The sequence below is a fragment of the Bos indicus genome, chromosome 20 (assembly GCF_029378745.1).
Source record: "Bos indicus isolate NIAB-ARS_2022 breed Sahiwal x Tharparkar chromosome 20, NIAB-ARS_B.indTharparkar_mat_pri_1.0, whole genome shotgun sequence".
Taxonomy (NCBI): Eukaryota; Metazoa; Chordata; class Mammalia; order Artiodactyla; family Bovidae; genus Bos; species Bos indicus.
Genome location: NC_091779.1, coordinates 59,943,735 through 59,956,644, shown reverse-complemented (window position 1 = coordinate 59,956,644; position 12,910 = coordinate 59,943,735).

The window sequence follows — 12,910 nt, the reverse complement described above, 5'->3', positions numbered from 1 at the left end:
TCCAGAAGGAATGAAGAAGCTGATTAAAGTTGTGGATATGCCTGGTGGTGAAAGTAAAGTCTGATGCTTTAAAGAACAATATTCCATAGGAACCTGGAATGTTAGTTCCGAGAATCGAAGTAAATGGGAAGTGGTCAAACAGGAGATGGCAAGAGTGAACATTGACATTTTAGGAATCAGTGAACTAAAATGGACTGGAATAGGTGAATTTAATTCAATGACCATTATATCTACTACTGTGGGCAAGAATCCCATAGAAGAAATGGAGTAGCACTTATAGTCAACAAAAGGGTTTGAAATGCTGTACTTGGTTGCAATCTCAAAAAAGACAGAACGATCTCTGTTTGTTTCAAGTAAAACCATTCAATATCACAGTAATCTAAGTCTATGCCTCAACTACTAATGCCACAGAAGCTGAGGTTGAATGGGTCTGTAAGACCTACAAGACCTTCTAGAACTAACATCAAGAAAAGATTTCCTTTTCACCATAGGACACAGGAACATAAAAGTAGAAAGTCAAGAGATACCAGGAGTAGCAGGCAAGTTTGACTTTGGGGTACAAAATGAAGCAGGGCAAAGGGTAACACAGTTTTGCCAAGAGAACAAACTGGTCATAGCTAACAACACAAGAGACAATTCTACACATCACCAGATATTCAATACCAAAATCAGATTAATTATATTCTTTGTAGTCAAAGATGTAAAAACAAGATCAGGAGGTGCCTGTGGCTCATATCATGAACTTCGTATTGCCAAATTCAGGCTTAAATTAAAGAATGTATAGAAAACCAGTAGACCATTCAGGTATGACCTAAATCAAATCCTTTATGATTCTACAGTGGGAGTGACAAATAGATTCCAGGGATTAGATCTGATAGACAGAGTGCCTGACGAACTATGGATGGAGATGACTGACATTGCTCAGAAGGCAGTGATCAAAGCCATCCTCAAGAAAAAGAAATGCAAAAAGGCAAATTGGTTGTCTGATGAGGACTTACAAATAGCTAAGCAAAGAAGAGAAGCGAAAGGCAAAAAAGAAAAAAAAAAAAAAAAAAGGTAAGATATATGCATCTGAATGCAGTTTCAAAGAATAGCAAGGAGAGATAAGAAACCTTCCAAAGTGAACAATGCAAAGAAATAGAGGAGAGCAATATAATGTGAAAGACTAGAGATGTCTTCAAAAAAAATTAGAGATACCAAGGGAATATTTTATGAAAAGATGGGCACGATAAAAGACAGAAATGGTATGGACCTAACAGAGGTAGAAGATATTAAGAAGAGGTGGCAAGAATACATAGAACTATACAAAAAAAAATAAATAAATACATCTTAATGACCCATATAACCAAAATGGTGTGATCACTCACCTAGAGCCATTTATCTTGGAGTGAGAGTCAAGGAAGCATCACTTAGGAATTCATTACTACAAGCAAGGCTAGTGGAGAGGATGGCATTCCAGCTGAACTATTTAAAAATCCTAAAAAGATGATGCTGTTAAAATGCTGCACTCAATATGCCAGAGAATTTGGAAAGCTTAGCAGTGGCACCAAGACTGGAAAAGGTCAGTTTCACTCCAGCCCCAAAGAAGGGCAATGCCAAAGAATGCTCAAACTACCACATAATTGCACTTATTTGACATGCTATTAAATTAATGCTCAAAATTCTCCAAGCCAGGCTTCAACAGTACCTCAACTGAGAACTTTCACATGTTCAAGCTGGATTTAGAAAAAGCAGAGGAAACAGAGATCAAATTGTCAACATCTGTTGAATCATACAAAAAGGAAGAGAAATCCAGAAATACATATGCTTCATTGACTATGCTAAAGCCTTTGAATTTCTGGATCACAACAAACTGTGGAAAATTCTTAAAGAGATGGGAATAACAGACCACCTTACCTGCCTCCTGAAAAACATATATGCAGTTCAAGAAGCAACTGATAGAAATGGACATGGAAGAATGAATTGGTTTCAATTCAGGACATAATCAAGGCTGTATGTTATACCCTGCTTAATAAACTTACATGCAGAGTACGTCATGTGAAATGCTGGACTGGATGAAGGACAAGCTGGACCAAGATTGCCAGGAGAAATATCAATAACCTCAGATATGCAGATGACAACACTCTTATGGCAGAAAGTGAAGAGGAACTAAAGAGCCTCTTGATGTAGGTGAAAAAGGAGAGTGAAAAATCTGGTTTAAAACTCTTCATTCAAAAAACTAAGATCATGGCACCTAGCCCCATCACTTCATGGCAAATAAATGGGGAAACAGTGACAGACTTTATTTTGGGGGGCTCCAAAATGACTGCAGATGGTGACTGCAGCTATGAAATTAAAAGACACTTGCTCTTTGGAAGGAAAGTTATGACCATGTTAGACAGTATATTAAAAAACAGAGACATTACTTTGCCAACAAAGGTCCATATAGTCAAACCTATGGTTTTTACAGTAGTCTTGTATGGATGTGAGAGTTGGACCATAAAGAATGCTGAGCACCAAAAAATTGATGCTTTTGAGCTGTGGTGTTGGAGGAGACTCTTGAGAGTCCCTTGGACTACAAGGGGATCAAACCAGGCAATCCTAAAGGAAATCAGTCCTGAATATTCATTAGTGGGACTGTTGCTCAAGCTAAAGCGCCAATACTTTGGCCACCTGATTGAAAGATTCAACTCATTTGAAAAGACCCTAATTCTGGGAAAGATTGAAGGCAGGAGGAGAAGGGGACAAAGGGCAAGATGGTTGGATGGCATCACTGACTCAATGGACATGAGTTTGAGCAAATCTGTGAAATGGAGAAGGACAGGCAGACCTGGAGTTCAGCAGTCCGTGGTGTTGCAAACAGCTGGAGATGACTGAGTGACTGAACAAGAACAGCAAATTTGCTCAGTCATCTCTGAGTCTTTGTGACTCCATGTTCTACAGCCTTCCTGTCTCCTCTCCATAGAATTCTCCTGACAAAAATACCAAAGTGGGTTGCCTTTCCCTTCTCCAGGGGATCTTCCTGACCCAAAGATCATACCAGGGTCTCCTACACTGCAGGCAGACTTCTTACAATCTGAGCCACCAGGGAAGCCAGCACTAAGAAAATAGAGAAAAGTGCAATAGGGTTTTCACACTCTCAAGGAATATTAAGCAATAAAAATAAATCAAAATTTGTTAAATATACATAAACATGTCAATCGTATCATTACTTCATTCTTTCTACAAGCAATTATTGAGTGATACTCTTCTGGTAATTGTGCATTCAGCATTTTTTTCCAAACAGTGGAAATATGTATAAAGTGCACCAGAGCAATCAATAAACATTATTTAAAGTATTAAACCAGAGATACTAAAAGAAGTAGGAGAATAAGATACAGATTATGTTTGCATGTCTGAAGGTGTGTGCTATAAATGCTCAGACATGTCCGTCTCTTTCAAGCCCATGGACTGTAGCTGGACACGTTCCTCTGTCCATGTAATTTTCTAGCCAAAAATACTGGAGTGGGTTGCTATTCCCTATTCCAGGGGATCTTCCTGATCCAGAGATTGAACTCACTGACTCCTTGAGTCTCCTGCATTGGCAGGCAGATTCTTTACTACTAGGACAACCTGGGAGGAGAGGGGAAAAGAACATTACTGTTATAAGTAAGGAAGGCTTGACTGATACATTAACCTGTGGATAAGACCTTGGCTTCCCTGGTAGCTCAGTTGGTAAAGAATCCACCTGGAATGCAGGACACCCTGGTTCAATTCGTGGGTCAGGAAGATCTGCTGGAGAAGGGATAGGCTACTGACTCCAGTATTCTTGGGCTCCTCTCATGACTCAGCTGGTAAAGAATCTGCCTTCAATGCAGGAGACCTGGATTGGGAAGATCCCTTGGAGAAGCGAACAGCTATCCACTCCAGTATTTCAGTCTGGAGGATTCTTTGGACTGTATAGTCCACGGGGTCTCAAAGAGTCGGTCATGACTGAGCAACTTTCACTTCACTATGAAGATGAACTTTGGGAAATTCTGGGAAAGAGCGTTTCAGGGAGAGGAATAGCAAATGCAAAAGTCCTAAGTTGAAAGGTTGCTATAAACACAAGGAACATGAAGAAAGTAAGGGAAGAGAGAAGCAATGTTCTAATAAACTGACTCTCCAAAAAGAAAAAAAAAAAGCTGTGATTTTCAGTGTTTGCCAATTTCTTACACCATGATTGAGTTCAAGTTACCACCATGATGTTGGGGAATGCGACTTTGGAATGAGGTGTGCACAATTGGTTCTCATGAGCCTGTTCCTGTTGCCACATAACCACAGGCTAATAGTACCTAACAGGTTCATTGAAATGTGTTCAACAAAGCTAGTCATCAGGGAGACGAAAATCAGAACTACAATGAAAGATCGCCTCACACCAGTTAGCGTGGCCATTATCAAAAAGGTGAAAACTAGCAGATGTTGATGAGTATGTGGAGAAAAAGGCTCTTCTAAGGCAATGGCACCCGGCACCTGGAAAATCCCATGGATGGAGGAGCCTGGTGGGCTGCAGTCCATGGGGTCGCTAAGAGTTGGACATGATTGAGCGACTTCACTTTCACTTTTCACTTTCCTGCATTGGAGAAGGAAATGGCAACCCACTCCAGTGTTCTTGCCTGGAGAATCCCAGGGACAGGGGAGCCTGGTGGGCTGCCATCTATGGGGTCACACAGAGTTGGACACGATCGAAGCAACTTAGCAGCAGCAGCAGCAAATTACTGGTAGGACTATAAACTTGCACAGCCATTGAGGGAAAGAGTGTGGGGACTCCTCATAAAGTTAAAAATAAAACTACCAGAGCTTCAGTAACCGCTTCCACTCACCTTCACTCTTGGAAATGTTAACTGCCTGTAATCCTGAAAGGTATTATTTTATTGTTATTTATATTTGCCTGGAGAGTATATTACTCCCTTACCTGTATGGCTAAGGTTAATTTGCTTGAAAGCAAAACCTTCTTTCAAGGAAAAAATAATTTTTTTTGAGTACCTACTTACATAGTATAAATACGGGAGTCAGAACTTAATATAGGAAAAGTTTACCGTCAGTATATCATATAAGGAATATACTAGAAATTTGTGTCTCTATTTCAAAAGGCATAATAAATGACTATTTCCTATAAATATGTGATAAATATCTTGAACTTCAAAAACATATAAAAATTATGAGCATCCAGACAAGATAAAAATGAACTTAACCATACAAAAAATAGACTGGCTTTAATGTTTTCAGTACATTTTAAAAAATGTTGGTACATATTCTTAAATATAAGTTTTAGTTTAATACTGTACCAGCAAAATGTTATTCACTTAATTATGCTGAGATAATTATGTAAACATGTGAGAATCATATATAAAATTACTTACTTACATCAAACACCACAAAAAATAACTAACAAAAAATCTAACAAGATTTATAAAATGAATAAAATCTCACAAAAAAGACACAAGTTAATATTCACATACATTTAGAGGAATTAATTATTTACATATTCATGTGTAAAATGTGAAAAATGAAAGACTGATGAGTTTGACTGAAAATGATTAATGACCGCTAAATCATAAAAATGAACAAAATTAAGAAACAAATGACAAGTATCAGGAAAAGCTTGAAATATATGAAGCAACGTGTTGATATATTTAATATCTAATGAACTATTTGCAAATCATTTAAAAATTAGCTTCTTGCAGTCTAAACATAGGAACAGTTCACATAAAAATACATTTTATAAATAAAAATTTTATTTAAGCAAGCATAAAAAAAATTATGCTTCATTGGTGACTAAACCCTTTGACTGTGTAGATTACAACAAACTGAATTTTTTTTTAAGAGACAGGAAATACCGGACCACCTAACCTGCCTCCTGAGAAACCTGTATGCAGCTCCATAACTAACAGTTAGAACTGGACATGGAACAACAGACTGGTTCCAAATTGGGAAAGGAGTACATCAAGGCTGTATATTGTCACCCCACTTATTTAACTTATATGCAGAGTACCTCATGCTAAATGCTGGACTGGATGAGTACAAGCTGGAATCAAGATTGCCAGGGAGAAATATCAATAACCTCAGATATGCAGATGACACCATCCTTATGGCAGAAACTGAAGAGGAGCTAAAAAGTCTCTTGATGTAGGTGAAAGAGGAGAGTGAAAAAGCTGGCTTAACACTCAACATTCAAAACATGAAAATCATGGCATCTGGTCACATCACTTCATGGCAAATAGATGGGGAAACAATGAAAACATTGACAGACTTTCTTTTCTTGGGCTCCAAAATCACTGCAGGTGGTGACTGCAGCCATGAAATTAAAAGACACTTGCTCCTTGGAAGAAAAGCTATGACCAACCTAGACAGCATATTAAAAAGCAAATTCATTACTTTGCCAACACAGGTCTGTATAGTCAGAGCTATGATTTTCCAGTAGTCATGTATGGATGTGAGAGTTGGACCATAAAGAAAGCTGAGTTTCAAAGAACTGATGCTTTTGTTTTTTGTTTGTTTGTTTGGTTTTTGTTTTTTATTTTTTATTTTTTTTGTTTTGGTGTTTTTTTTTTTTTTTAACTTTACAATATTGTATTGGTTTTGCCAAATATCGAAATGAATCCGCCACAGGTATACATGTGTTCCCCATCCTGAACCCTCCTCCCTCCTCCCTCCCCATGCCATCCCTCTGGGTCGTCCCAGTGCACCAGCCCCAAGCATCCAGTATTGTGCATCGGACCTGGACTGGCGACTCGTTTCATACATGATAGTATACATGCTTCAATGCCATTCTCCCAAATCTTCCCACCCTCTCCCTCTCCCACAGAGTCCATAAGACTGTTGCTTTTGAACTGTGATGTTGGAGAAGACTTTTGAAAGTCCTTTGGACCTCAAGGAGTTCAAACCAGTCAATTCTAAAGGAAATCAATCCTGAATATTCATTAATAAGACTGATGCTGAAGCTGAAGCTCAAATACTTGGGCCACAGATGGGAAGAGCTGACTCATTAGAAAAGACTCTGATGCTGGGAAATATTGAAGGTAGGAGGAGAAGGGGATGACAGAGGACAAGATGGTTGGATGACATCACTGACTAAATGGACATGAGTTTGAACAAGCTCCAGGAGATAGTGAAGGACAGGGAGACTTGGCATGCTGCAATCCATGGGATCCCCAAAAGTCAGACAGATTTGAATGACTGAACAAAGAAAATTATACCAGGTTTCACTTCCTACAACACGCAGCCTAATATTATTAATATAACTGATTTAGCAGGCTCAGAGCAACTACAATAATGTCAATAAAGAATTTTTAGTTGTTCCCCCATGCCAATAGTTTTGATGACAGTCTGATTATTTAACATGCATCTAGATTAGTTTCCACTTGCTCAGCAAATTCAATGGTCTTAGAATTCAAGTATATATGTCATAACAACAGCATATAAAAATAGCATGCTCACATTCAATTTGAAATTTTTTTACCAACCACTTCACATTTCAAAATTGTTGATCAAGGTGTATATAGAGGAACAAGCTACATAAGTTTCAAAATCTCAACAGAAATAAATAAGCAAAATAAAGTTACTAAAAACATAAAAGTTATTAATATCAATAAGAAACATGTATTTTATCTGAGAAGGTGTTTAAATTTAGTTGTTATAGGCTGAATAATGACTCCCCCAAAAATGTTCTTATCTAAAACCTACAATCTGTAAATATGTTACCATCAGGACAAAAATAACTCTCAGGTATGATTTTAAGGTGTCTTGGATGTGAGAAATTCCTTGAAAAAGAGATGTATAGAGGAGTCATCACTTCAATTCTCAAAAGAAAATGCAGATGAATACACTGAAAATCAGTGAATTTTCTTAGATCAACAGAAAACTGAGGTAATAGAGCAATTGTCACCTGTAATTTAGAATGGGAGATAAATATACCAAGAATCAGCTAAGATCAGCTTACTGGAAAGAAAATTCTAGAATAAGTAACTGCTATATAAATACTGAAAGGCAAATTTGATGAATTGCTGGAGGCTGAGAGAGGACTAATTTGAGAGTTAAGAACTCCTGAGGTCACTGTCCTAAGAGTCACCATACGATCATGGCTTTTACTATAGGGGCTCCACTAAGTTCTGACAATGAAGAAGGGAGAACGTCCCCTTGGGTTTCAGACAAGGGTGGGGCAAAAAGTCAGTTTGAAATATTCCTACACTGTTGTTCATTTTAACAGTGGTCTGACCTGAAAGCAAGACTACTTTACCAGAGCCTTATCAGACCAAAGATAGGGACAATGAAACAACTTCTGTCCCCCTCTTGACTTATGGGGGGAACAAAAGAGAGTTAAAAAGAAACACTTCTGTGGGCCACATCCCCAGGACCCAGTATTGTGGGCTCAATCATGTCTGACTCTTTGCAATCCCGTGGACTGTAGTCCACAACGCTCCTCTGTCCATGGGATTTCCCAGGAAAGAATACTGGACTGGGTTGCCATTTCCTCCTCCAAGGGATCTTCCCCACCTGGTGATGGAACCCATTTCTGTTGCATCTCCTGCATCGGCAGTTGGATTCTTTACAACAAGTGCCACCTAGGAAACCCATATGCTTCCACGTTAGGAAACAACAGATTGAAAACAATATAAAAGTAAAGAAAGCAGAAGAAATAAAATATTACAAATAAGAGCATATCAATATAATTGAAAACACAGAAACAGAGAAAAATCAATAAAACCAAAAGCTAGTGCTTTGCAAAGATTAATAACATTTACAAACCTGTAGCTAGGATAAACAAGAAAAAAGAAAGCACAAATTACTAATTTCAGAAATGAAAGAGGTTGTCAGTAATAGAATATTATGTAAAAGAGGTATGGCTGAAAATTTCATAACTTAGATGAAATGGAGCAATTCCTTAAAAATACAAACTGGTAAAATATGCAAAGAGAAAAACAAACTATTCTCTATATTCATAGCTGTAAAACACCAAAAAATGAACTTTACATAATCTATGAACTTCAGTTAATAATAATATACCAATTACTAGTTCATTAATTGTTAACAAATATGCTATGGTAAGAAACTTCCCTGGTGGCTCAGACAGTTAAGAATCTTCCAGCAACAGTGGAGACCCAGATTCGATCCCTAGGTTGGGAAGATGACCCTGGAAAAGGGAATGGCAACCCACTATAGTATTCTTGCCTGGAGAATTCCATGGATAGGGGAGCCTGGCAGGCTACACTTTATGGTGTCACAAAGAGTTGGACACATGAGTGACTTTCACTTCACTTTAAATTTCCCTCTATTATACAAAAAAAATTCAACTTATCAGTTATCTGATGGTATCACTGCCTGAATTCTGATGACAGAAATCATTCCTCAGTTTTAATGCACCTGTGAAACCCATGTCATTTATATTTTTAAAATATCTTGTTAGTTATTAAAATTTTGGAATCTTTTTTAAGCTTTTTTACTGTATGTTCTTCAAATGTTATTCAAGGAGGATAAAATCTTAACCTGTTTGCAACAGGACACTTTTGTTCAGAGGATTACACGAAGGTAATTCTGACTGCTACTTAACAGAAAAACTCAAAAGAAATGAACCGAAGTACTAACTCCAGAAATGTATTTGGTGAGTGTGAATGGTTTGATTTCTGACAACAAATACCTTGCTTAAGCTCACAGAACTTAATTTGACCCATATCTACAGACCACGGTTTTCAAATCAATCGTGCTGAGCTGAAGCATCTGACCAGGTTTCTAAAGAAGGTATTGTCTTTTAGATAGGCAGGCGGTCTCCTCGGTCCTCCAGGGAATTATCTTTTGAAGTGGATGTGGCAGCAGTGCTGAGGTAACAAATTTAACTGAGGAAATGATGCCAACTTGGGAAAAGTGGAAACAGGGCAATGCTCTCCAGACAAAGCAGCAAGAACCATATCACAATTTGAATAAAATTGAAATGGAGGGGCTGCATTGCTTTGGACTTGTTTGTTTGTTTTTAAATATAGGTGGCAATAGGAAAACCAATCTTAATTAAAGGACTTTTGAACAGTCAAATGTTATCACACCTAAAAATATGAAAATGAGTCTCACTGTTGTGGTAGTCTGAATCACATTTACTGGGTATTTCTCCTGGTTTTCCTTTGGCCAGTCATTTTGATTTGCCTGGTTCAGAGTCTATATTTGGTGTATCTCTCTTTTGTAGGAGAGAGAAAGCTCTGGCTTAAAACTCAACATTCAAAAATGAATATCATGACATCTGATCCCATCACTTCATGGCAAAAGATAGGGAAAAATTGGAAATAATGGCAGATTTTATTTTCTTGGGCTCCAAAATCACTGCCAATGGTGACTGCAGCCATGAAATTAAAAGACACTTGGTCCTTGGAAGAAAATCTATGACCAACCTAGACAGCATATTAAAAAGCAGAGACATTACTTTGCTGACAAAGGTCCATCTAGTCAAAGCTATGGTTTTCTAGTAGTCATGGATGGAGGTAAGATTTGGGCTATAAAGAAAGCTGAGAGCTGCAGAATTGATGCTTTTGGACTGCAGTGTTGGAGAAGACTCTTGAGAGTCCCTTGTCTGCAACAAGATCCAACCAGTCCATCCCAAAGGAAATCAGTCCTGACTATCCATTGGAAGGACTGATGCTGAAACTGAAACTCCAATACTTTGGCCACCTGATGTGAAGAGCTGACTCATTAGAAAAGACCCTGATGATGGGAAAGATTGAAGGGGGTGGGGAGGAGAAGGGGATGACAGAGAATGATATGGTAGGATGGCATCACTGACTCAGTGGACATGAGTTTGAGCAAGCTTCGGGAGTTGGTGATGGACAGGGAAGCCTGGTGTGCTGCAGTCCATGGGGTTGCAAAGAGTCAGACCCAAGTGAGCGACTGAACTGAGCAGAACTGAACAGGATCCTCCCATTATGTGTGCACGCATCTCTTAGTTAAGATGGATTCCACCATAGAGGCCTATGGGAAGTGAACATCACTTGGCATCATTCCCCTTTTCCCCTCCAAGGAGGTTTCTGTGCATGTGTAGTCAGGGAGGTCTCCTAGCTTGGAGAATGAGAAGTATAAGGTCTCTTATCTTCTATCTGGTTTAGATTCCTCCTTCCCTCTTAATTGTCCCACTATTCTAATCTTAGACTTTCAGTCTACAGGGAATGAATCTCCAATCACTTTACTCTGAGGGCCCATCTACCTTCTGCCTCAGAAATTTGTGCTCTTTAAATGTATAAAGGCAATAATCCATTGGCAAAAGAATAGAAGTTGAATGCAGATGCACAGTTAACATGCTATGTCAGCTGAAACTCTCCTAAAATGTGCTGGATACTAGGATACCCAAGGGTAATGAGCTATAAATATGTAGGTGTATTTACTTTCAATGTAATGCAATGTTAAAAATTTTAACAACACACTTATGACATTTATTTTTGTTTGAAAAATAATCTCACCTGGGAGTCCTTCAAACAAACGGCATATATGTAGATACAGCTGTCACTTTCTTCCTTTCATAAAAGAAATGTAAAGTAAAAGCTTTTTTATCAACTGCAATTCTAGGAATGGCAAGTACATAATTGTGGACTTCTGATTCATAGAACGTGTGATATATTTAATGATTTTTAATTATGCTGTCTCCAGAGACTAAAGGTGACTGTCACAATAGAGGCTAGAGAGTTTAAAGTTTAAAAATGAATGTTATGGTATATTTTTTTATCAGTGACACAGAATTTTAAATTCCAAGAGAAAATGATTTTTTGGGGAAAGTATCTAAGGATAGGAAGGGGTACAGAGAAGCATGTGTGAAGTTTACAGTCCAGAGGCACAAGTTCACTAGAAGAATGAGACCTAGTCATATGAGTCTAGAATGCCTGCTTTCCCCCACATCTTGCTGACACATTAAGGCCTATTTACCAGCATTTCTTTACCTAGTACATCATATCTAGCTTTCAATAAAATATTACAAGGCATACTAAAAGGCAAAACACAATTTAAAGAGACAGAACAAGTATCAGTACTTGACTCAGACTGATTGTACCATTCGAAAGTGTTGCTGGAATTACCAGACCAGGAATTTAAAACAGTCATAATAAATATGTTAAGCATACTAATGGAAAATGTAAGCAGAAAGAGAGAATTTAGAAATTCTAAAAAAATTCTTTTTAAGCTAGAGATGAAAAACACTATAACACAAATGAAGAATGATTTTAATGGGATTTCCACCACTGAGAAAAGAATCTCTGAGCTCTAAAACATATTAACAGAAACTTCCAAAACCAAAAAGAAAAAAGATTGGGAAAACAAAACAAAACAAAAACATCAGAATAGAATATACAAAGACTGGGAATAACTAAAAATAGTAGAACATATATGCAATGGAAATAGCAAAGGAAGAAGAAAGAAACAGGAACAATATTTGAATCAAAAATGACTAAGAATTTTTCAGATTAATGTCAGATATCAAACAACAGATCCAGAAGTTCAGAGAACACTAGGCAAGATAAATGTAAGTGTGTGTATATATATATATATATATACACACACACACATGCATACACACACACACCCCTAGGCATATCACATTCAAACTGCAGGAAATCAAAAATGATGTAAAAATTTGCCAAACGTAAAAACAAAACAAAACAAACAAACAAACAAAATGCTTGCCTATAAAGCATCAAACATAAGAATTCCATCTGCCTTCTCAGAAACCAGGCAGGCAAACACAGTGAGGTGAAACATTGAAAATGTTGAAAGGAAAAAAAATCATTAGCTAGAAATCTGTACCCTGTAAAATTACACTTCAAAACTGAAAGAGAAATAAAGAGTTTCTCAGACCAAAAAAAAAAAAAAAACCACACAATTTGATGCCAGCAGACCTTGCTTTGAAAGAAATATTAAAGGCGTTCTTAAGAGAAGGAAAATAACATAC